Genomic DNA, 23,834 nt, shown 5'->3' on the forward strand with positions numbered 1-23,834 from the left:
TGTACTTTTCAGGTACTCTGCCATCTAGTGTTGGTTATTGCAAGCTCATTTATCGACACTAGCGACGCATAGCGTCCGTTATTTTCCAGTTGCGTCTAAATTTAATATAAGCTTGGTCAATCTGTTTTATATATGATCTAGGGTTAAAATAACGAAAGGAATACGATATTATGGGTGCATTGACAGTGCAGAGATGAAATCGGACACATAGTTGAGATTATTTGCGGATTTTAAAAATAAGAATATTTAACTTAAATACCGGCATTATGTAATTTTCATTTGGCTGCATGCATAATAAAGGTGATAAACTGATATGTGTGGTTGAACAAAGTGTTATTTGTAGGCCTGCATAATTCTAGCCTCTCCCTTCTTTTTATTCACACATTCCACAGTTATAGTGTGGTTAAACTACTACAATATACGGTAAATATTAGCGGTAATTCTCCAGGAATCTACGTAGGCAACATGTTCTATAGCTTAACTGGCTTCCATGATATAGGTCTATATATAATGATAAACAAGTGACTTCAGTTTGCAGGTACTTTCAAAATATAAATATAAATCGTATGCTTGTCAGTATATTATACTACACTTTTGTGTTGTAGCCCTCCTTCTTTTGGTTATTTAATGACGCCGTATCAACTGCTTGTTATTTAGTGTCGATGGAATTGGTGATGAGATGGTATTTGGCGAGATGAGTTCGAGGATTTGCCATAAGTTACCTGACATTCACCTTACGGTTGAAAAATCTGGGAATCAGTCCAAGCGGGAATCGGACTCACACCCGAGCGCAACTCCGCACCAGCAAGCAAACGCGCTACTGCCTGAGCTACGCCGGTGACCATTTTCTTGTTACTAGGGCTGATTAATTTTTTCTTGAATGAAAAAAAAAAACCGATTTTTTAATTATGCTTCTGTAATTTCACCAAGCTGACTAGTGAAATTTTTGCCTCACTGGTGAGCCACCATAACATTTTTAAAGCCCCGCTAATTACCAAGAAAACATGAGAGAGGTCCAGGACGAATTAATAGAGAAATGGTCATTTCTCTAGAATTGCGTCATGGACCTCTAGAGTGTTATATTTGAAACAAGTAGGGGGCAGAAGGGCTATAACAGTGCAGTAGAATACATAGCTAACTATAGAACTATTTTTATGTTATGTTATGTTTCTATTTAACGACGCTCGCAACTGCAGAGGTTATATCAGCGTCGCCGGATGTGCCGGAATTTTGTCCCGCAGGAGTTCTTTTACATGCCAGTAAATCTACTGACATGAGCCCGTCGCATTTAAGCACACTTAAATGCCATCGACCTGGCCCGGGATGGAACCCGCAACCTTGGGCATAGAAGTCCAGCGCTATACCAACTCGCCAACCATTTTTATGTTGAAAGTAACGTAGTTCTTAAAAATCTACTAAAGAAAGTTATGCCACATCACTAAGTTGTTCAACTCGGCACTGAAATTGCAGTAGTACAGTATATTTTCTTTCATCACAAATCATACAAGCTTACAAAGAACAAAAATCCAAGTAATGTCAAGCAGTTCAAAAATTGCTCAACAGGTGGCAGAGGACTGCAATGTAAGAAATTGTATGTTGAAATCACAGTTGTTTTTGGTGCAATTAGTAAATCACCGCTTGATCACTGTTTCACTGCTTAACGAAGAGTTCACTCACTGGAGTGAAAGTGATTTTTTAATCACCGGTGAAAAATCGCTGTTAGTGATTTCTTCTTCCATCTCTACAATTTACACGCATTTGTAATCTTTTACTTGTTATTTGTAAATTGTTAATTTGTAATTTGTAAGCATTGTGAAACGGGCCCCTGGGCTGTAGGGGCTCGGTCGCGCCGGCTGTCAAATGTTGGCATATTTTATACGTATGAGTTGCGTGACTGTACTGTATGTATAATTGTATATGTATTAGACTGTGACAGGACGTTTCTAAAGTAAACAACAAAGTTTCTCTTAACAATCAGTGAACCTACAAGTATAAAGACCAAGTGATGTGCATATTTACAATATAAGTAAGTAGCTAATATTAAAAATCCAAAAATCCTTTGTAATGTACAGTAAAACCAGATTAAAACGAACTCAATCGTTCCGGTATTCCATCCCCACCCCTCGTTTTCATTAGGTTTCCTTTGTAAAAAAGATACTAAGTACAGTGCCAATACTGTACTAAGAATATATAGTTTTAATATACGTTGTGTACACTAAACGTAAAATTTGTTTTTGCAAGATATACTAAAACCCTAAACTAACATAACCTAACATTTTTCTTAATCTGTGACAGGTTACGTTAGGTTAGGTTAGTGTTTTAGTATACGTTGTATACACTAAGGTTAGGTTTAGTGTAAAAGTGGTCTATATGCAATGACGTATCCTAGCAAATTACCTACCTGTACTATGTAATACACGCGATATTCAAGGTAGAGCATCCAACGGCCACTGAACTAAAGTTGCACACTTTTATCACTGACAACGTGGGGCTATAAACAACAATTATCACAGCTACACGAATTTTACTGCATTATATATACATATATGGAATTATCACTGTATTAACATATTATTTCACAAAAAATGCACTTAACGAACTCTATGTAGGCCTAATTATGAATAATAGAGACGAGTTCCTGCCATCATGTTCCACTTCCACTAGATGCTCGACACGACGTACAGGAAGGAGGGCAACATTTGCAAACACTAAACGTGAGGTATGTTGCTACAGGTGTGTAGTATTATACGAGGTTAGTTTATATGAGGTGTGTATTATATTATAGGTTTGGTTATGTGTGTAGTATTATGTGAGAGGTTAGGTTATATTAGGTATGTTGTATTATGTGAGAGGTGTTGGCGACACTGAAAACCCCGTTAATTCCTCCGACAAATTATGTGAGATTCGGGAAATATGGCGACGTTTTTCATTCACGCACGACGAATTTGATATAAAAGTAAGGTATGTGGTTGGGAGAGGGGAAAATAAATGTACTGTAAGTTCACAGGGCTAACGGCTTCGAAGCTGGGTACCTGGTTCTAATGAAGTGCATAGGTAGCAATATAACATGGGGACATGAGATAGTTACTCTGCCAGCCATAATAAATTTACTACAATTAATTTCCCCAAGTTTAAAAAAAAAAAAAAAAAGGAGCGGGCCAGTGGATGTAGAGCTCTCGCAGTGATAACAATTTCCATTACTCCATACTATAAATCCTAGGCATTTTCAAGGTATGTTAACAATTTTCTCTAGTGACTGATTCATAAGTAACTTTCGCCCTGGTCATAGAAGCATAATGAAAGAGTAATTTTTAATGAAAATATGGATTTTTTTTTCCTTAACAACGCTAAAATACACTGTTGCGACTTTTGACAAGGGATTGCTCTGTGACTACATCTTGCGTCAGTTTCGCGAGTTCCGGAATATTTTAGAAGTCACAAATTCCTGAAGATCACTCACAGGTAATTGCGTTTCTTGAAAAGTACATTATGTTTAGCTCCCTTTCATCGTCTTTGTTGTCGTCTGTTTCTCCCATGACGTGATTATGCTCGAGATGATTTACTTTATCTGACAGCGCGTTTTTTCAACGAATTCGTTGACTTGGGGAATATCTACAAAATAGGCCTACTACAATTGAGCGGAAAGCCATAATTTTCGGGAAAATCTGAAAGAACAGAACAGAGAAACTCCGCTCACTTCCCCCTCCACTAGGAAGTGGGAGTATTCAAGGTCCATCGATAAGTCAGGTCGTCACACGCTGCCATATTTGTGCCATCTATTTGGTTTGTTTACATTGGGTTGTGGAAGGAATTTGTGTTAAGATTTATATATTTCATAAAATAAGTTTTCAAAATGCCTGGATGTGCAGCCCCAAATTGCTCAAGACATTCCAATAAAGGTTTCAGATTTCCAAAAGATATGGAAAGAAGAAGAAAGTGGCCTCAAAATTGCCGAAGAGATAGCTGGAAACCAACTGATTATTCACGACTTTGCGAGGTAAGCCACTATAGGCCTATGTATCTCACAGAAACCAATGAAGCAAAAGAAAATTTTACCTCTTTTGGTGTAGCTTTTCTGGGAAAATACCAATAGGCGTAGAGAGATTCTCAATTTGAACAAAATAGACAAGATGGTTGGAAGAAATTGAAACTTAATGCAGTTCCTATCATATTTGATGTTCCCAATTGTCCTCAGAAATTGGAGTCAAAGCGAAAGCAGCCTAGTGGAAGAGAGAATCTGACCCTAAATAACCATAATGTTGATAATGTAGTGAATTGATTTGTTAAATTTTAAGCGGTTTTTATGAAAACTTTATAATTTGCCTTAGTTGCAACTCAGCTGTTGGCATTTGTAGTGTTTAATTATTCGGAGATTGCTGGCTTGGTTTCTGATTGAGATTAAAGTTTTTTTATGTCTTTCTCAGCCCATTTCATCAGTTACGATATAATGATATTTCCAAGAAAAAAGAATACACACACATATGTAAATATTAAGGCAGTAATAATAATCTTAATAGATGTTTGTGTATAAAAAATCTTGTTTACGATAACTAACTTACTCTAAATTTCAGATGAGTAAGATACTAAAGACCAGTGATGAGTTGTCTCCAGAAAGGAATGATGATCAGTTATTTCAACCTACAATGGAAGAAAATATACAACAAATACCAAACAGCTCAGAATATTATAGGTACAAGAATTCAGATTCTTCAGCGCCAAGTGTGGCGTTTACAGAAGAAGCCGAGTGCAGCAAATTATAAAATAAGAAAGTGTAAAAATATTTTAAATAACATAACTTTCATGACCGCAGCAGGTAAATAATTTTTTTTGGGGGAAAAAACCATCTAATTGGAGTGCTGAAAGCATTAAAAAAGCAGGTTGGAAGGGTTATAAATATTTATTAAAGCAAAAACTGCCATTGTCTTTTTATAGTACATTATGCAGAAAAATGCAGAAGTTAAATTTCAGGTCTGGGGTTTTCATTGATCTTATGCCATATCTTCAAATGAAAAATAGAACCTGTTGTGACAAGGAGAATGATTGCATTTTAGCATTTGATTAAATGGAGATTATAGATCAGGAATATGTTACAGTTCTCAGAGTAAATCATTTCTAGGTCATCAAACATTGTCAGGTAATTGTAATGAATTGGCCAGTCATTTGCTTGTTGTAATGATTAGAGGTCTAAGCACAAACTGGAAGCAGGTAATTGGTTGGCACTTTACTGGCAAGAAATATGAAGGATCAAGTTTGTATGAATTTGTATAGCTGTATAACTGAGGTAGAGAAAGTTGGTTACAAAATAAGAGGTGTCGCAAGTGATATGGGACCAAAGAACCAGGCTCTGTATAAACATTTTAATGTGCGTGTTAGGAGGTATTCAGATATACAGGGTCTTCGCTCAGCGGATTCCCCTGCATTAGCACGGAAGCGGATGTGGGAGATAACCATCACTCTCCGGGAAATTTCATGAGTGACGCTATAAGCACTTACCTTAGTTTTCGAAGTGTTGTCCCCTGGAGTGAATACAAGCCTCACACCTTGAGAAGAAATTGTTGGACACTCGCTGTAGTTTCTCTCTCGTAATGGCATTAATTTCACCACAAATATTCTCCTTCAGTGCATCGAGAGTGCGAGGGTTGTTCACATACACCTTGTCTTTTAATGTGCCCCATAAGTAAAAATCACAGGAATTAAATCGGGTGAACGAGCAGGCCATAACCCTCGACTAATGATTCGTTCACCAAAGATTTGAGCAATTGCATCCATAGAATTTTTGGTGGTATTTTTGCGTATAACATTGTAAGCGTACACTACTATACTGTAGTCATCCTGTAAGAAAAACTGATAGATTGGATTTTTTCGGTGATGTACCACATTTGCTTAAAAATCTGTGAACAGCCTTTTTAAATTATAATATAACCTTGCCAGCAGATGTGTGTATAAAAATAATATTACTCTATCTATTGTTTCTGCGAATTATGTCACAGCTATTAAAGAAATCATTGAAACTGGTTCCAAATTTAAATACAAATCACTTGAACCCTAGTCAGTTTGAAAAGATGAAAGTTTCAATGGCAGTACAGGTAATCAGTAATACTACAGCTGTAGGTATAGAAACTACGATCAAATTAGATAAGTTGTCTGATGCAGCTTTGGCTACAGCTTATTTTTTAAAACTTCGTAGGGCATGGTTCAACATTTTGAACAGTAGAATATCAAAAGATGCTGTTACAAAAAGAAATTTTGAAGCAAAATTTGCTGTTTTAAAAGAATTCATGCATGTAGTTGAGAATATGAAATTTGGGGGTGGAGATGGAAACCAGTGCAGACTGGCATTATATTAACTAACTACTAGAAATGCTATTAATCTTGTAAAAATATTGCTTGACAATGGATATAAGTATGTATTAACTTCACGTTTTAATCAAGATACTGTGAAAAACCTATTTTTTATCATTCAGAGGCATGGTAACATACATCCCTTAGCCATTCAGGCTTTTAGGGCTCTAAAACTAGTGACATTTTCTCAGTTTGTTGGTACACATTGCAAGGATAATAATTATGACTTAGATAACAATTGTGACCATTACATTTCAGTCTTTTCTGACGGTAAAAATCCTGTAAATATAAATGAGTCCTGTAACTTGCCAAATAATTCAAAATCAAATGTGAATTTGGACAATGAGAAATGCTTTGAAGGTCAATCCTGGCTACTTACTGATTCAGAAAGTGAAAATGCATCTACGACCAGAGATCCTATAGTAAAATTAGTAGGATGTGCTATAAGCAAAACAATAAAGAAAAAGGGAGGCATCTGTTCTGACCGTGTTCCTCTATTAAAAGCAACTGATATTGAACATGAGGAAAAGGATATTTTGTGTGATATTTCGAACAAGGGTAACCTAACATTTCCAACCAAGGATATATTCAAGGTATTTTGTAAAGTTGATACAGTGTGTAAAAAACATCTCAAACAGTGTGAATATCATCCTAAACTTGAATCACACATTATGGCAAAAGTGTTTGCTGAACTTGAATCTATGAATGCAGTTATTTGTGAAATGTGTTACAAAAACTTGTAGAATCAATTCATAAGGCTTTGAATGCATATACATTCAAGAATTGAGAAAGGAAAGCAAAAGCAGGACTGCTTCCTAAAAAAGTGCATTTTGTATGTCTCTGTAACTGTTATTTACTGATAATAGGCTTATCAGTTAACAGAGTTTGAATATGTGAAAATATGAGGTAATGTATTTTGTATTTCTGTGTGATAATTATATGATAGGCTTATCACAGTTTGAATACCTATGTGAAATATGGGGTAGTGCATTTTGTATGTCTGTATAACTGTTATATAATAGGCTTACCAATTATTAGAGTTTGAATATGTGAAAATATGGGATAGTGCATTTTGTGTCTGTGTAACCATTATGTAGATGTAGAAAATTACATTAAGAAGTTTGGTGTAAGAGGATGAAGGAAAGCTAATGTCAGGATGGCATATATAATAGGCCTATTAGGATTGGAATATATAAAAATACAAGCTTAACATGATATTTATTACCGAAAATTATTTAAGGTTTGTGTATAATAACTTTAAGGCTATAGATCTGTGAAATTTCTAACTTTACATTTTTACACCAATTTGAACCTTTTACCACATATTTCTTACAATGAGGACATGCTATACAAAATTTTCACTTTGATAATCCAATTATGTCTAGTTGACTTATAATTAATTTTTGTATTTTTTTAAATACTGAATTATAATTGTCACAATTGTCAAAGTTTACATAATTTTTCTTTAAATTTATATTTAAGTTATTCCTGGTATATGTATGTAAAATACGACACATGCTTTTCATATTTTTCTAATTACTTTTGAGAAAAAAATTATTTATGGTTTTAATTGCTAATTTTTCAATTTTTTAAAACTTATTACATCCTCAATACATAGTGATTTCAATACTTTCAATAGCAGAAGAAACCACATGTGTCAGTTTACGTCACACTTTTGTGGACATCTGTGCAAAATTTCACTGAGATTGGAGAAAAACTTCATTCATTAGAGCATTTTGAATGTTACAAAATGTTGAAAATTGTAAAATGGAGAAAACGAGTGTCAAAGTACAAGATGCATATAGAGAAAATTCTCTGCCTTAAAACTGCCCAGCTCTATATGTTGGCCCTTCTTCCTTCTTCATTAGTTTTTCTGCAGCTATTTTGGTCAGTCTGAGTCTATTACATGCTGATCTATGTGCTGCTTTGTTGGAGAACTCACTGCATTGAATTCGACACTTGTCTCTTGCCTGGCGTCCAGCCCAGTCACACTTCCCTTCACTTTTACAGTTCTTCAGACCCCATATTAAATACACTTAACTGCTGAAGTAGCTGCTACGTCAATCTTTTTCAATGATCCAAATATCTCTGGAAGACTATATGTCTACAAGGCTATGCAAACATTCATTCACATTCTGGGTTTTTCCAGTGATACAACTTTCTAACAGTTCATTAGAAGCAAGCCTTTGATATGCTGATAATATTTTGACTACCACAGATTCAGAAAGTACAGTCTTCATTGTGGAGCTGTTACGCTTTGGAGGTAGCTTGCCTGAGCAATGGCTTGATTGAAAAAACACCATGGCATTTCTCCACCAGGGCACCTACACTTTGTTCCATAATGTTTGACAGGAGAAGAAAACATTGCCGGCAGAGGAGGAGAGAAGTTTAATTGCTATTCAACCAATGGCAGAGATCTCATTCCATGCTTGTCTTGAAGTTGGACAGGCTGAAGCGTTCAACCCCCGCCCAACTTCAAGCATGGAATGAGACCTCTGCCATTGAATGAACAGCAATTACACTTCTCTCCTCCTCTGCCAGCAATATTTACTTCTGTCAGAAACAAAGTGTAGTGTCGTGAATGCTGATCTGTGGACATAAAATGATCCAAAGTGGCATACACTGCAGTCTTCATATGTTCTACATTTGAAAAAATTTTCTTTATAGCACTTCTATAGGAATTAGTTATGTTATTGTTTCATCTGTCAAGTTTCCAACCTTTTTTCCCCCTATTGTCACACCTTTCACTTTCCATTCCTTTATGGTGTTTCCCAAACCAGTTCCAAATCTCTTCGCAACATGGCTGAGACACTCAAATTTCTTCATATCAACATCATCACCGTACACATTTTTTTGTCGAAGGTTTATAAATATCTTTGAATCACATGCTGGTTCGTTTAAATTCGTCCTGAGAGATTTTAAATTGTCACAGGGCCAAAATAAGCACAGATTTAAAAAACTGAAGCATTATTTTATCTTTTAGAGTTAAAAACAAAATTTCCATTTTTTTTTTTTCACTCATCCAGAGCCTTAAGAGCAAAAGGCACGAAATATTTTTTGTTTTATTTCAAATATTTGTTTTAAAATATAGTTTTCTGCTTGCATTGTTACTTTATTTGTAAATAGCATATATCTTCAATAAAAGGTATTGTTTGCATTACTATATTTTGAAGTTATTTTTCATAAGTTTCCTGAAAATTTAATAATTCATCAGCTAGCACATTCTTTGAGTTAAATGAGGTCTGTTAATTTAAATAACCTAATTTACTTTATATTGCTTAATAACGTTGCTAACCAATGATATTAATATCTTCCTTAAAACAACTCAATTACTGAAGTTAACCACTATATATTGGACTTCATCCTTTTGGCCTCCTTTATTCCTATTTTTATATATTTTGTGTCAAAAGAGCAACTTAATCCAAACTCTATATGAGTCATTTAAAAATTATCTGTATGAATTTCATTGTGCCTATAAATGACCATTTCAGAGGTAATCACGTATTTTATATTGAAAAACTTACAAGGGCTTTTTTTAAATTTTACAGTGTGTTTAATCATTGAATTCATGCTTAAAAATATTACAAATTTAGTTGAGGTAATCACTCATAGTATGATATTGTCTTCATTTCCATGATTGATTACCATGAACAAATTACGGACTACACATCACTGTTTATATTGCAGATCCATTCTTATGCGTTCAAGGTACCTAGTATATGAATTCATTTCCACGAAGGGAGTTAAAAATAGCAAATTATATCTGTTATTATTAGCCATATAAAACGAAACCGTATGTGGCATAAATGATATTGTTACATAGTTACTTTCTAGTCGGCTGGGTAGCATAGTCTATCTAGTGCTGGCCTTCTATGCTTGTAGTTGTGGATTCGATCCTGGCCCAGTTTGATGACATTTAAGTATGTTTAAATGCGAGAGGCTCATGTCAGTACATTCACTGGCATGTCAAAGAACTCCTGCGGTACAAAATTCCAGCACACTGGCAACATTGATATAACCTCTGCAGTTGTGAGCATTGTTAAATAAACCATAATTTAATATTTTAATTACCTTCTATAAGAAAGGACGAATAAGTGCTGGAAGACCTAAAACACAATGGATAAATTATATAACCCTCTAAAATCGGAACAGGTCTTGTGGCCTAAACCGTGATGCTGAAGAAGAAGAAGATCAATATTAACAGAAATATAGAAAATTTATGTTTTGAACTTCCTTTGAACTCCTACCATTCTTTCCTTTGTTAATATAGCTTGTATTCTACTAATCAATCCCCTTTATCCTTAATTTAAATATTGCGTATACTGGAATTCCATTTAGCTGTTTTCAAGTCATGTTGGAACAAAAAAGATATTTTTCTTTACCTATTTTTCATTTTTATTAACTTAATTCTAGATAGAAACAAAGTATGATAAGAAAATTTTAAGTGTATAGCAATTGACATTGAAGATGAGGAGGATATACTGTGTGATATTTATAACAATGTAAGCTAACATTTCCAATAAAAGATCTTGGCTATTCAAGCTATTTTGTAAACTTGATTTGAAGTGTAAGGACAGGAATATTATATTAGCCTATATTTTAAATTTTATCTCGTCAAGTTTTCAGATTTCATGTTTTCATTGAATCTTTCATATCGCTACACACCAGACACAGGACTGACGTCTGATTTGTGTTGCATTACATCTTTATGAAATGAAACTCAAAGAGGGCATAACTTTACAAATATACATATATCTCAAAAAAATTAATAAGCGAGTTTTGGTAAGGTCGAAGATCTGTGACAGGCTAGGTTTTGTTTGTTCAGACTTTTAGTATGCTTTGCATGTACAGTTTTTCGTAGATTAAGTACAGAAATAGATTTACCCTCGACCGAAGAAAGGAGTGCTTTCCGTGTAATACAACATAGTGGTTACATGATGACTTCGTGTGAAAATGCCAGAGAAAATCATTGGTTAGGTATATAAGAAAAGATGATGTTTGGGTGGGTTTAGAGTGATGTGCTACAATTTTTAGGTTGTTTTCAATGGCTTAAATACGTTTCTTTCTCCCATTTCTTATATTTCATGGGATTGAAGATTCATATTTTTAATTACTATCTATTAATATTACTCTGGATATGTTTGAAATATTTATTAAATCTCCTGTTCTTTTCAAGTAGTGTACTTCTTAATGTAGAAGAAATTGGTATATTGAAGCACCTGTCTCTACCCGGAGTTTGATTAAGTGATGGGGGTAAACCATGGAAAACCCAGGCAGGTGGTTGGCCTGGAATTTCAACACAGGACCTTTCGAATAAGAGTTCCAAGGTATACTAGAGACTGAGCTACCGCACTGGTTCAAAAATTTTACAAGGCCTACCTGGTTCTTTCTTTCATATTATATGACCTTTACATTGTAAACAAGTAGGCCTATATGCTATTATCTTCTCCGAGTTTGGATATTAAAACTATCCTTTTATTAGTTTCGTGTTTAAATGCCAATTTTGACATTTTTGTGTGCTTTTTATCTGTTTATTTTAAGTTAAAAATGCCTAGATCCTTGAGCTGTAGTAGTAACATTATACGAGTCGTAACATTTGAAATACGCTAAAATTCGATAGCTTTTATAAATTTCATATATGTATATGCACATATCTCCCTTCATACAGGCATTTATTTAATAATAAAACATAAATTTTCGGAGATTTTTGTCTATGGGGATGACGTGAATATGTTAGGAGAAAATTCACAAACAATTAGGGAAAACACGGGAATTTTATTTGAAGCTAGTAAAGCAATAGGTTTGGAAGTAAGTCCCGAAAAAACAAAGTACAGTATATAATTATGTCTCATGACCAGAATATTGTACGAAATGGAAACATAAAAATTGGAGATTTATCCTTTGAAGAGGTTAAAAAAATGCAAATATCTTGGAGCAACAGTAACAAATATAAATGACACTCGAGAGGAAATTAAACACAGAATAAATATGGCAAATGCCTGTTATTATTCAGTTGAGAAGCTCGTGTAATCTAGTCGGCTGTCAAAAAAACTGAAAGTTAGAATTTATAAAACAGTTATATTACCAGTTGTTCTGTATGATTGTGAAACTTGGACCCTCACTTTGAGGGAGGAACAGAGATCAAAGGTGTTTGAGAATAAGGTTCTCAGGAAAATATTTGGGGCTAGGAGGGATGAAGTTACAGGAGAATGGAGAAAGTTACACAACACAGAACTGCACGCATTATTTTCTTCACCTGACATAATTAAGAACATTAAATCCAGACATTTGAGATGGGCAGGGCATGTAGCACGTATGGGCGAATCCAGAAATGCATTTAGAGTGTTAGTTGGGAGACCAGAAGGAGAAAGATCTTAGGGGAGGCCGAGACATAGATGGGAGAATAATATTAAAATGGATTTGAGGAAGGTAGGATATGAAGATAGAGACTGGATTAATCTTGCACAGGATAGGGACTGATGATGGGCTTATGTGACAGCGGCAATGAACCCACGGGTTCCTTAAAAGTCATTTGTAAGTAAGTAAACTTTCGGAGAACGTTCTGCTTGACAACAGCAACCGATAGCACAAAGATGGCGGATAAGTGCTTATAGATTGGTGGAATGAGATGAGAGGGCCTGACTAACAGCTGTTTGACAGCAACATCTAGCGACCTTGGGAGTGTTTAGAGTGAGGTGATACCTAGTGGAGAAAAGTGGAACTGAAAACATCATCTAGGAAGCAAAAGTAGATCTATGTTCTGTGTCTCTGTTCTTCCAAGATTGTGTGTCACTGAAGCTTTATTTCTGCGGAGATCAAGCAATATTTTGCTTTTGACTCCTACTTTATTTTCTTAATTGGTGTTGTTATAAATATGTCTTTCTCTTCAATTTGACGTTTGCTCTTGAAAGTATGAAAGTATGAAATGAAAGGATGTGGCTGGTTTCTGATTCTTAACTGCTTGTGCCTAATTTGTAATTTTATAAAGTAAAGGATTTGGATGATTCTTGATTGATTCTGTAAGCTGTTGTTGAATTTTGTGAGAGAATTCTTCTATGGATTCGATATTTACTACAGAATGTAAAAGTTATTTGTTGTTCTATAATCTGCTCCAGTAATTGCACATAGAACTGATCTCTGTATGCCACACAATTTACTTACGAAAGATGCACTGTAAGATGACCAAGCTGGATATCCATATAGTATACTGGTTCTAATTAACATTATGTAGAAAGTCTTTTTGCTCCAGTTACTGAGTGATGGTGACCTAGATTGTCTGTTATCTAGGTCAACGTTTCTCAATCTTTTTCAACCTGAGGACCAAGCACATGTCTGAAATAATTCTATGGGCCTAATTTTTTACTTATGCGTATATTATTAATATTTGGGACATAATATCGTACCATTATAACATAATAAATCTAAAAACATGTTTTTAATTCCTACAGAAACACAGTTATGAAAATTTTAATGAACTATTAGGAGTGTATTAACTATAGGTTTATGTATTGAACAGACTCTTAATATTTATTAACCTAAAGAATAATAATAAAGTCTGATCTGTTTGGGAAGACATAAAATAAAATTGCTATAAAAGTTATAATGGGGGTGCTATAGAAGTAATTTCAGTTCCAATGAGATACTGAAGCACGGGAGTTTTGTATCCTCATTTTTACCACATAAGAAACAAAAGAAGTAGCAAGGATCGAATAAACAAAATGCCATTTACTGAACAACAACGAGTGAAATGTATCTTGTGGTTTGCTAAATTTGAAGGTGTAACATCTGTTCAGCGGCAGTTTCAACAAGAGTATGGTGTTCGGAGGGCTTCGAGTTACAAGTCTCATATGAACTGGAACGGACTAGTCCTAAAGTTAATGTTTGATGCGCAGTAAATTGCTATAATCTGTATGGGCCCTTTTATCTTCACAGAGGAAACAGTTTAATCAGGACAATACCTGGAAATGTTGAAAAACTTTTTCGAACCACAATTGCAACAGGAAAACAACGTGGATAACATGTTCCAACAGGATGGTGCACCACCTCATTGGGCAACAGATGTCCCTGATTATCTGGATCAAGGAAAACAGAATAGAAGATATTGGCCACCAGAAACATCCCCCCACTGCTCGTGACGTCATGTGCCTTCAAAGTTGGGACTTTTAACATGCCTCGTAGTACAGAATGCAATGCACCGAAAATATTTAAGTACAAAAGATAACCGGCTAACATTTCAATCTATTTACTTTTGTCATTATTATTTACTTTAAGATTTTCATTTAACTGCCATTGTTAACCCTGCCTGTATGTTTTAGATCTTCTGATACTGCTGGCCTAACACTTTCTCCAGTTTCCGAAACAGATCTAGTGTATAATAAATGATTCCTCGTTAATTTCAGTGTGTGCGATATATCACACAAATCTCAGATTCTACGTCCAGATGTTACAGCATTTGAAATATGTGTCTGACTTACATTAATTCCTAAGTCTTTCCGTAGTTTCTGATTTTGAGGACCCATGTCACTGACGAAAGCACGTACTTTAAAACCAGAGGCTTGTACAGAGATGATTATTTTTTTATAATAATGAAGGTGTGATAGTACAATCAAACATATAATTAATTAACTGCTTCCATTTCCATGTCAGACTACGAACAAGTATGACCTGACCATAATTTTATTTTATGGCCCATAGACACAGTCGCTTGTCATAACTAGTGATGAAACCTCTCCTTCTATGGACACGAGGTTGCCTGTGCTTCAACCATACAGTGTGGGTGTCTCTGAACTCTGCTCAGCGGTGAGATGTAAACAAGAGCAGGTTTCAGACATACAGACAAAGTATACTTCAGTGGAACATAAACGTTGCACATTACCTGTTTGGAACATTTGGAGTGAAATACTGTATAACCAATGTAAGGTTGTTACTCTTGATAGTTCTCTATGGAGTATACAATTTAACTAAAGCCTACATATGAGGCTATCAAGTGCCTTATCCAAAATAAAAAAAAAATTAGTTACATATGGGATGTTGTACTTCTTGCAGCTTTCTATCTACTGATATAGTCGGTTTGTACAAATTTTGTCTAATTCCTCTTCCATAGAGCTCAGAAAACTACTATCAAATGCAAAACTGTCCATATCCATAATGGTTTTTCCTGTTTTCTGACAAATCACTTTACCTGAATAAGGCGAGTTTTGCATTTGATAGCCTCATATATTAGAATGACTTAATATATACAGTAATGACAATGAGTACTCACGTGTTAGGTGATGACTTCATCTTTATTATCTGATGAGTTGCAGTGTACAATGAGATATATTTTTTAAAGGTGTCAAAAATTAATCTTCTTAGTTTTTCTCTGAAACAATACTTCTCTTGACGTCACATAAAGAAATTGGTACAAATTTAAAACACTGCAAATCATTATTCAATGTAGAATGCCTTTTCTTGCAACCTTGTAAAATATTTCTTACACCACAAATTGCAGAATAACCAGGATTTTTCTCTAAGACAGTTTTTAATTTATGCTGCACTTTTTCTGAAACTGGTCCCAAAACGGTTCCCTTAATTTTACAGACACTTCATCTACAAGTTTTAGGATATCTAACAGTGGAATATTTGTTGATTCCAGTTGAGCAGTAGTAGCGGTATTTGATAAAATCTGAAAATTATTTACAACAAATGTAAGGTCGTCCTCAAGTTCTTTGGAGCTGAGGGATTTTGCATGTTTCATCTTAACAACACTTGCATTACAAATTTAAAAGGCATGATGGGGCCGATAAGCTAACACAATAACAATTAAAGTTTTATCATATACCGTCAATGCTTATCCATTTAACAAATTTATTAGGTTTTACAATAATTTGTTACATTTATTTGATTTTAAACGTTTTCGGCTTTATTAAGCCATCTTCAGAAAAGTTTATACCCATATGCATGAGATTGGTACATATATATGCATTACAAATAAATAAACCAATTAACATAACACTCTATGGAAGTAATTGAACATATGGCAAGATTAAAACATTACTGTGTTAAAACTGGCAATATGAGCCATAATCAAGGTTATTAAAATTATTACATGCTAAATTAAAATTATGATACAATTGTGATTAAAACAGATTGATATCTGTGTTGAATTCCAGATCTGACAGAGACTTGATGAGACAGCTGTGGGGGAAGAAAAAATGTATCAAGTTAAGATACCTATTATTCCACATTATAATGAAGAGTCATGTACAAGACCAGAGCAAAGTGCATATATGAATCAAAATGCTGTTATTGCCATAAACTTAATAAGCCACATAAATCTAGATACAGACATCTCGATAAGAGAATATGTGTATGCTAACGCAAGGAACAGTTGTACTATTAAAATTAAAATGCTATTAAAATTTACAAGATCGGAATTTATTGTGTGGAAACTAAACCTGTGGTATTGATTAACTGTGTTATGGAATAAAGCTATTCAAATTCAACTTACAATCCTAAGTGCTGCGGAGCTATCCTTGTAGTTGCTGAAGGTGGCAAGACAACTGTTTTGTGCGCGGCATTTACAGAAATTACGTAAACTAGGTCACAGCTGATGGTGGAAGGGGGGGGGAGAATGGTTATAGGTTGAAAAGCCATTACGTGGGTTATGTGCGTTCAGATTGAATAAAGGGTTGTGTAAGTTTGGAATCTGCTCGTTTAGAAGGGGTATGCCTAATTTAAATGCCTGGGCTATATGAAAATCTTCGGCTGCGGTAATGTGTGTGCAATTATTTAAAGGGAGTATTACGTGTAAAGCTTCATTGATGTTAGTTAACTCATGGCCATTCTCAATTAGGTGGGTCGCGAACTTGGACTTTCTCCTATTGTATTTAAAGTCTACGGCATGTTCGCTGTACCTGGTTTTAAAATTTCTACGAGTCTGTCCTATGTATTTGTGTGAGCAGTTTTTACATTGTAGCATATATATATATATATATATATATATATATATATATATATATGCCCCCATTCTGATACTTGTTGATTGTATTAAGTTTGTTGGGAATAATGTTATTGAGTTTATTATTTGTACGAAAAGCTAATTCAATGGCATTTTTTTTATAGAGATTACTAAGCTGGTTGGAAACTTTTCCAAAGTATGTCATACTAACTCGTTTCTTTGTTGCAGTGGAAACATTTGCCGAAAGTGTGGTATGCTGGTTATGTTACAACTTGCTTTTTCGTTTGTGAAATAATTTATTTATATCCTGTTTACTGAAGCCGTTGGACCTTGCTAAATTAGTGATATAAGCATACTCTTTATTGAACCGTTTTTTGCTTAAAGGAACCATTATTAATCTATCAATGAGGTATCTAAATTAGTGTTTCGGGGTGATTTGTTTCTTTGCTTATGGTATGGTCAGTAGAGGTGGGTTTTCTGAAGATATCGTAATTTATCTTTGAATTCATTATGGATATACGTAGGTCCAAAAAATTTATTGATCGGTTTATAGTTTGTTCAGAAGTAAAACTTATATTATAATGTAAATGATTGAAGGCGTTGGTAATGCTATCACTGATATTACTATTGTTCTCATACAAGAGTAGCGTATCATCTACATATCTGACATAAGCAGTAATGTTGAACAGATTTGAAAGGGCGGGAACGTTGTTATTTTCCAAATTCTGTACGAAAATTTCAGCCAATAAACCAGAAAGTGGATCACCCATAGCTAGGCCTTTATTCTGTTGGTATATAGTGTTATTAAACTTGAAATAATTTTGTTTTAATGAAATCCTGAGAGATGTATCACTTGGTTTATTAAGGCAGAATCTAATTGAACTTCTGTAACTTTGATTCTAATAATGTCCAGAGTCTCATCGATGGGGATGTTTGTGTACAGATTGGAAACGTCTAAAGAAAGCAATTTAGTTCTTTTTGAAGGTTTCAGTTTTGCAAGTTTCTTAATTAAGTGTTTGGTGTTTGTGATGTTATATTTTGTTATCCATAATCAAATTACACTTCAAAAAGTTATGTAAAAATTTATTAATTTTTCTGTTGGGTGCGTTTCGACTATTTACAATCGGTCTCATAGATAATTTTGCGTTATGAGTTTTAGGTAATGCTTTCAAAATAGGAGCCTGGGGATTAATTTGAATTAATTTGTTAATGGAATTCGTTGGAATGAGATCTGGAGAGTTCTTTAGTACTGTTCTTAATTGTTTTTGGTAAACATCTGTAGGATCTGTGTTGATTTCGGAAATATGATTGTTGACAAAAAATTCTTTTGTCTTTGAAACATACTGGTCCTTGGACATAAGAACCACAGCATCATTCTTATCAGCCTTGGTATGAATGATTCCTTCCTGTTGAAGTTTTTGACATAGGTCGGATAGATTTTTCTTGTTACGTTTAGCTTGTTTGAATTCAGTTACGGTTTTGGGGTCATTGATGTATTTATTAATAATTTCGGCTGAACTGTAGCTGAGAAAATCTTTGTTCACATGATCGCTGTTTGCGATTATGTGCTGGGTTTCGATAGCTATGGTGCTGTTCATGATTGGTATGTTTATAATTATATTTATATCCATTTGACAAAATTTGATGTTCACTCTCTGTAAGCTGTAAATCAGTGAGATTAACTACTCTATTGTTCGCTGATGTATGGGTGAAAGGAAACTTCTCCGATGATTTTTGAGTGTCCAGCAATGTATTAAGCTTCTTATTTAGGGTTTAGTATTTGATATTCATAATTCTATCTATTATGAATTCTGTATCGATAGAATAGATAGAATTATGAATATTATGAATATGAAAATATTGCAATTGGAACAAACAATTTCAGAACTTGAGAAATAACTTTCAAAATCTAAATAATTTCTTGTTAAATATGAACAACTCTTTTCAGAATATCAACATAAAACCACAACTCGTGGCTCATGTTAAATTTTGGGACAGTAAGTTAAAGATATTGCAGTAGTTGTGACACTTCATGCAATTTTGAAAAGAAGTTCAGAATATGTAAGGAATATTGTAAATCACCCCTTACCCAGTACACGTACTTAACATAAATGTCTTTCGACAACTCAGTGCCCGCCAGCTTTAATTAAAATGGAAAAAAATATGGCGTTGTGTTATGACAATGAAAATAGGCAGTGATGATATTATTTTGTTATGTGTTATGACCTAACAAGCGACTCCTTCTATGGGCCATAAAATAAAATTATGGTCAGGTCATACTTGTTCATAGTTCAATGGTGAAATGTAAACAGTCAATTAATTATATGTTTGATTGTACTATCACGCCTTCATTGTACAAGCCTCTGGTTTTAAAGTACGTACTTTTGTCAGTGACATGGACCCTCAAAATCAGAAACTGCGGAAAGACTTAGGAGTTAATGTAAGTGTATGGCCACACGAGCTACATTTTTCAGTTTTCTGCTACAGATGTAGCTGCCGTAATTGTCGCAAAGTGGGTGGCCACACTGCACGACAATTACTCAGTTTCTGCGTTAAATGTTGCTAAGTGTGGCCACAAGACATGCCACACTAGCGACATGTGTAGCTAGTTCTTTTGTGTTTTGCAGCACTCAGCACTGCTCTTTAAAAGATCTCCTTCTTCACCTCCTCTCTCCTTAACCCTACTTCCATTTTTATGACATATCTTAGGAGTGTACATTATTACGGCCACACACAATGGTAATGCACATGAGAAGAAAATTTATAGCATTGCCACAAAGAAAACTTTTATTCCCATGTTGGTTTTTCAACAGGCAATATTGTTCGTCAGTAACAATCGAAAGTATGGTGTGGGTGAAGGGTTTGCTGAAAAGCTGTATGAAGACCTAATTTCTCGTGGTTTTGTAGAAGGGTCATTGGAGTTTACAACAAATTAGACATGCTCTTCTCTAGTCAATACATGAATTTCTAAAGCATCTAAGGAGTTTTAAACATGACCCTTATTCCCTAAAACACAACTGAAAGAGGAAATGTGTTTGTATTTTATTTGAGAGATCTGTCTTGTAAAAGAATTTTTTTTTTAACCAAATGAAGTCGCTGTGAAGGGTTTACTGGAACACTATTGTATAAATTTTATTATTGAAGGATACCTTTGGTCGAAAATGAAAGAACAAAATGTACTCTCAAAGAATTTTGAAAACAGTACAAGTAAAAACATCTATTATAAAAGTTGTCTTTTTCTTGGTTTTGCAGAATGCTTATTGGACTTTGCGACAAATTAAACTTGACCCTTATATTCCAAAATACAACTTGAAGTGGAAATGTATTTATAACACAATAATATTTATAAACAATACTGATTTGTGAGGTCTGTCCTGCAAAAGAATTGTACGTTTTTTACCAAACAAAATCGCTGTGAAAGGTTTGCTGGAACGCTTTTGTATACATTTTATTATTGAAGAACTTTTAGGTTGAAATTGAAAGAACTAAACTCTACGTACTTTTAAACAAAGATACTTTGAAGAAAGTTAAAACTTGGGGCAACTTAGCCCAGACTATACAAAAGCGAAGCAATATTTGCTGAAGCAATATTTATTGGTACAGTATTGTTAGTAACAAATATGTTATATTTATTGGCATTGTATTGTTATAAATGCTATGATAATAACAATTTCCCATCTAAAAGTCAATCTCTCTATCTATTTCACTCCCTCATAAACACAAGTAGATTCTGTTATGACTACAAATACATACTGAGAATTTCAACATTAGAAAAACGGGTTTTCCTTCAAATTTGAGAATGCCTTTCTCTCATTGTACATTTTATGCAATAGAAAACAGCGTTTACGTTCTATTAAACATGATAGATCACGTTTCTCAGATTATTAAATTTCGGGAGAAGGGGAAACTGAAAGGTGAATCTTAGGGTATGTTACAGTCTCAATGTCTCATAAAGTTTTTGACAAACAGAAGATATAAGCTATAAAATAAGCAGGGTGGTACAAATTGCGATACCTTGTAGCTAATTTGAGAGACAAATTTCACTGCACTCATCAATGTCACTTGTTTTATTTTTATTTTCGAAAACAGTAGGCCTAAATAAAATGTCAAGGCGTTGTATACCTGGCTGCAAATTCAATTACCAGAAGGGAACTTATTGGCAATATTTACTTTTACTTCTGGTGAAGTAACAAAAAACAGGAGTAAGGTTAAGAAAATAGTATTTAAAATTAGCTTACACATGTATACATATGCATTTGTAAATTGACATTACACTAAATCATTGTAATTCTCTACTGTAAAATGAATAACTTTGATTTGTTACTTCACTATTTTTAAAGTCTTAATCTGTGTGTCCTTTACATGACATTTGATTTTCGCTTTCTATCTCATTGCTAAAAAATTAAAGCATGGCCATTCATTGTACATGGTTGTTTGTACTTTTATTACAATTTTTTTTAATGATATTTATTCTTTATTTATTGTCAGTTAAGAGATAAAAGTCTTTCGACTTATATATTCTTTGACTCTCAGAGTCTGCTTTGGGATCTATTAAGGCGGAAATAATTATATTAATATAAATTTGAAGTTTAAAATTATGGATTTCATAATAAGGAATTCTCAGTAAGTAACAATAATGTTAATTCGTTTAAGGAGGAAAATTAATTGGTCCCGAATAGGCTAACATGTCAGATGCTCGCCCCTAAGTTTTCTTTTATTATTATTATTATTATTATTTTTTGTTTCTGAAATTCATTTTCCCTAATAAAGGATTATTATTATTACGTGCGGGTAGTCTACTGACAGTAAACTAATTTTAAATACTCTTTTCGTAACCTTATTCTTGTTTTTTTGTTACTTCATTAGAAGGAAATGTAAATATCGGCACTAAGTTCCCTTTTGGTAATTTAATTTGCAGCTAGCTATACAACTCCTTGGAATTTTATTTAAGTCTAAATATTCCAAAATAAAACAAGTGACACTGATGAGTACAGTGAAATTTGTCTCTCAAATTAGCTATAAGATATCGCAATTTGTATCACCCCATTTATCTTACAGCGTTAGAATACCTTTTGTTTGTCAAAAACTTTGAGACACTGAGTCTGCAACATACCTTAAGATTCACCTTTCAGTTTCCCCCTCTTCGAAATTTAATAATCTGAGAAATTGATCCTTGCTTGCTATTATTATTATTATTATTATTATTATTATTATTATTATTATTATTATTATTATTATTCGGTCGTCAGCCGTCATGCTGAACGGTTGTGCTAGTGAGTAGCTGCCTGTATTGCTTAGTCAGTGCCTCTCTGCTTGTACTGCTATGACGCCAAGCAAGGATATCTGTACGATTTGTAATTCAGCCTTCTTTGGGAGACAGAAGTTCCTTAAATGTGCGGGACCCTGTGGTCTTCGATTTCATCTCGATTGCCTTAACATTGGCGAAGCAGAATTCGACATTTTCATGCAGAGTGGAAGTTCTACTTATAAGTGCCGGAAATGTGTAAGTGTTTTGAAATCTTCGCAAGGAGACAACACACCAGTGCGATCCACTCAACCTGGGGAGAAGAAGGTGATCTCACCTACCTGAGAATTGGTTCTTCCGAACTTTCCATCGTCATACGATGGGCTTGCTGTACAAATTGAAACAGTAAGACTTAATAGTGTCTCACTATTGGACATGGTGAGTGATATATTGGTTTATGTAAAGAATCTGGAAAAAGACATGAACGAGCTGAAAAGCGAAAATTTTGTTCTCAAAGAGCAATTATCTGAATTATTATCTAAGGGTGGCTGCCCTTTAATCCATAATCAAATTAAATCTACTAATTCTGTTCGATCCAATGACCCCATTAAGAAGTCATACAGTAAGGTTGTGTCAGAGAATAAAGCTCCTTACAATCCACATACTTGTAATTCTGATGCATCAGCAACAAGGAAGTCTGCGTCTACAACTCCTCTTGTTACAGTTAGACATAACAATCTTGAACTTAATCAGGCCACTGCTTCAACATCTGCCAACGAATCCGAAGGTTTTCAATTGGTATCTCGTAAGAAATATAAAAAAAGAGAACCCAAAGTTGGAACATTGGCTACAAGCAACATTGAAATGGCCCCTGAGAGAATAAAAACTAAATCTCTATTTGTTTCGAGATTTAGTTCAAAAGTCAGCACAAGCAATATAGAGGACTCTCTGAAGAATCAACTTCAACTAAGATCTCTCGCTGTAACTAAGCTAAAAACTAAATATCAATCATATTCTTCCTTTCACATCACTGTTGATGTGAGGGATTTTGATTCCATTAATCCTGAAGTTTGGCCTGCAAGTTGCCTAATTGCACCTTTTTATGGTAAACTAAAGCCTGAGCAGCATTTTACGCATTCTGCCAATTCGAACTCCGTTGATTCTCAGGGAAATGCCTCTTAGTCTTAGTCTTGCTCGCTCTCACTTTCAATGTTCAGTTCTATTAATCATCGTGAGATTTTCTACCAAAATGTTCGTGGACTTAATACTAAAGTTTTCAAAATATAGTGAGTAATATTGATCTCATTA

General features: G+C 34.2%; 1 long non-coding RNA gene across 2 annotated transcripts in view; it reads left to right on the plus strand.

Moving 5' to 3' along the window:
- Positions 1 to 1,696: 1,696 nt before the first annotated feature.
- The window catches only part of LOC138713548 (uncharacterized), a 58,849-nt gene continuing 36,711 nt past the window's right edge, over positions 1,697 to 23,834 (plus strand). Inside the window, exons 1-4 of one of the 2 annotated variants that reach the window (XR_011335904.1) lie at positions 1,697 to 2,026; positions 2,629 to 2,719; positions 3,900 to 3,997; positions 4,572 to 4,690. This is a non-coding gene — a long non-coding RNA (uncharacterized lncRNA). The remainder of the gene's footprint in view (positions 2,027 to 2,628; positions 2,720 to 3,899; positions 3,998 to 4,571; positions 4,691 to 23,834) is intronic. The other variant, XR_011335905.1, reaches the window with a different exon arrangement.

The sequence above is a fragment of the Periplaneta americana genome, chromosome 14 (genome assembly GCF_040183065.1).
Source record: "Periplaneta americana isolate PAMFEO1 chromosome 14, P.americana_PAMFEO1_priV1, whole genome shotgun sequence".
NCBI classification, from domain to species: domain Eukaryota; kingdom Metazoa; phylum Arthropoda; class Insecta; order Blattodea; family Blattidae; genus Periplaneta; species Periplaneta americana.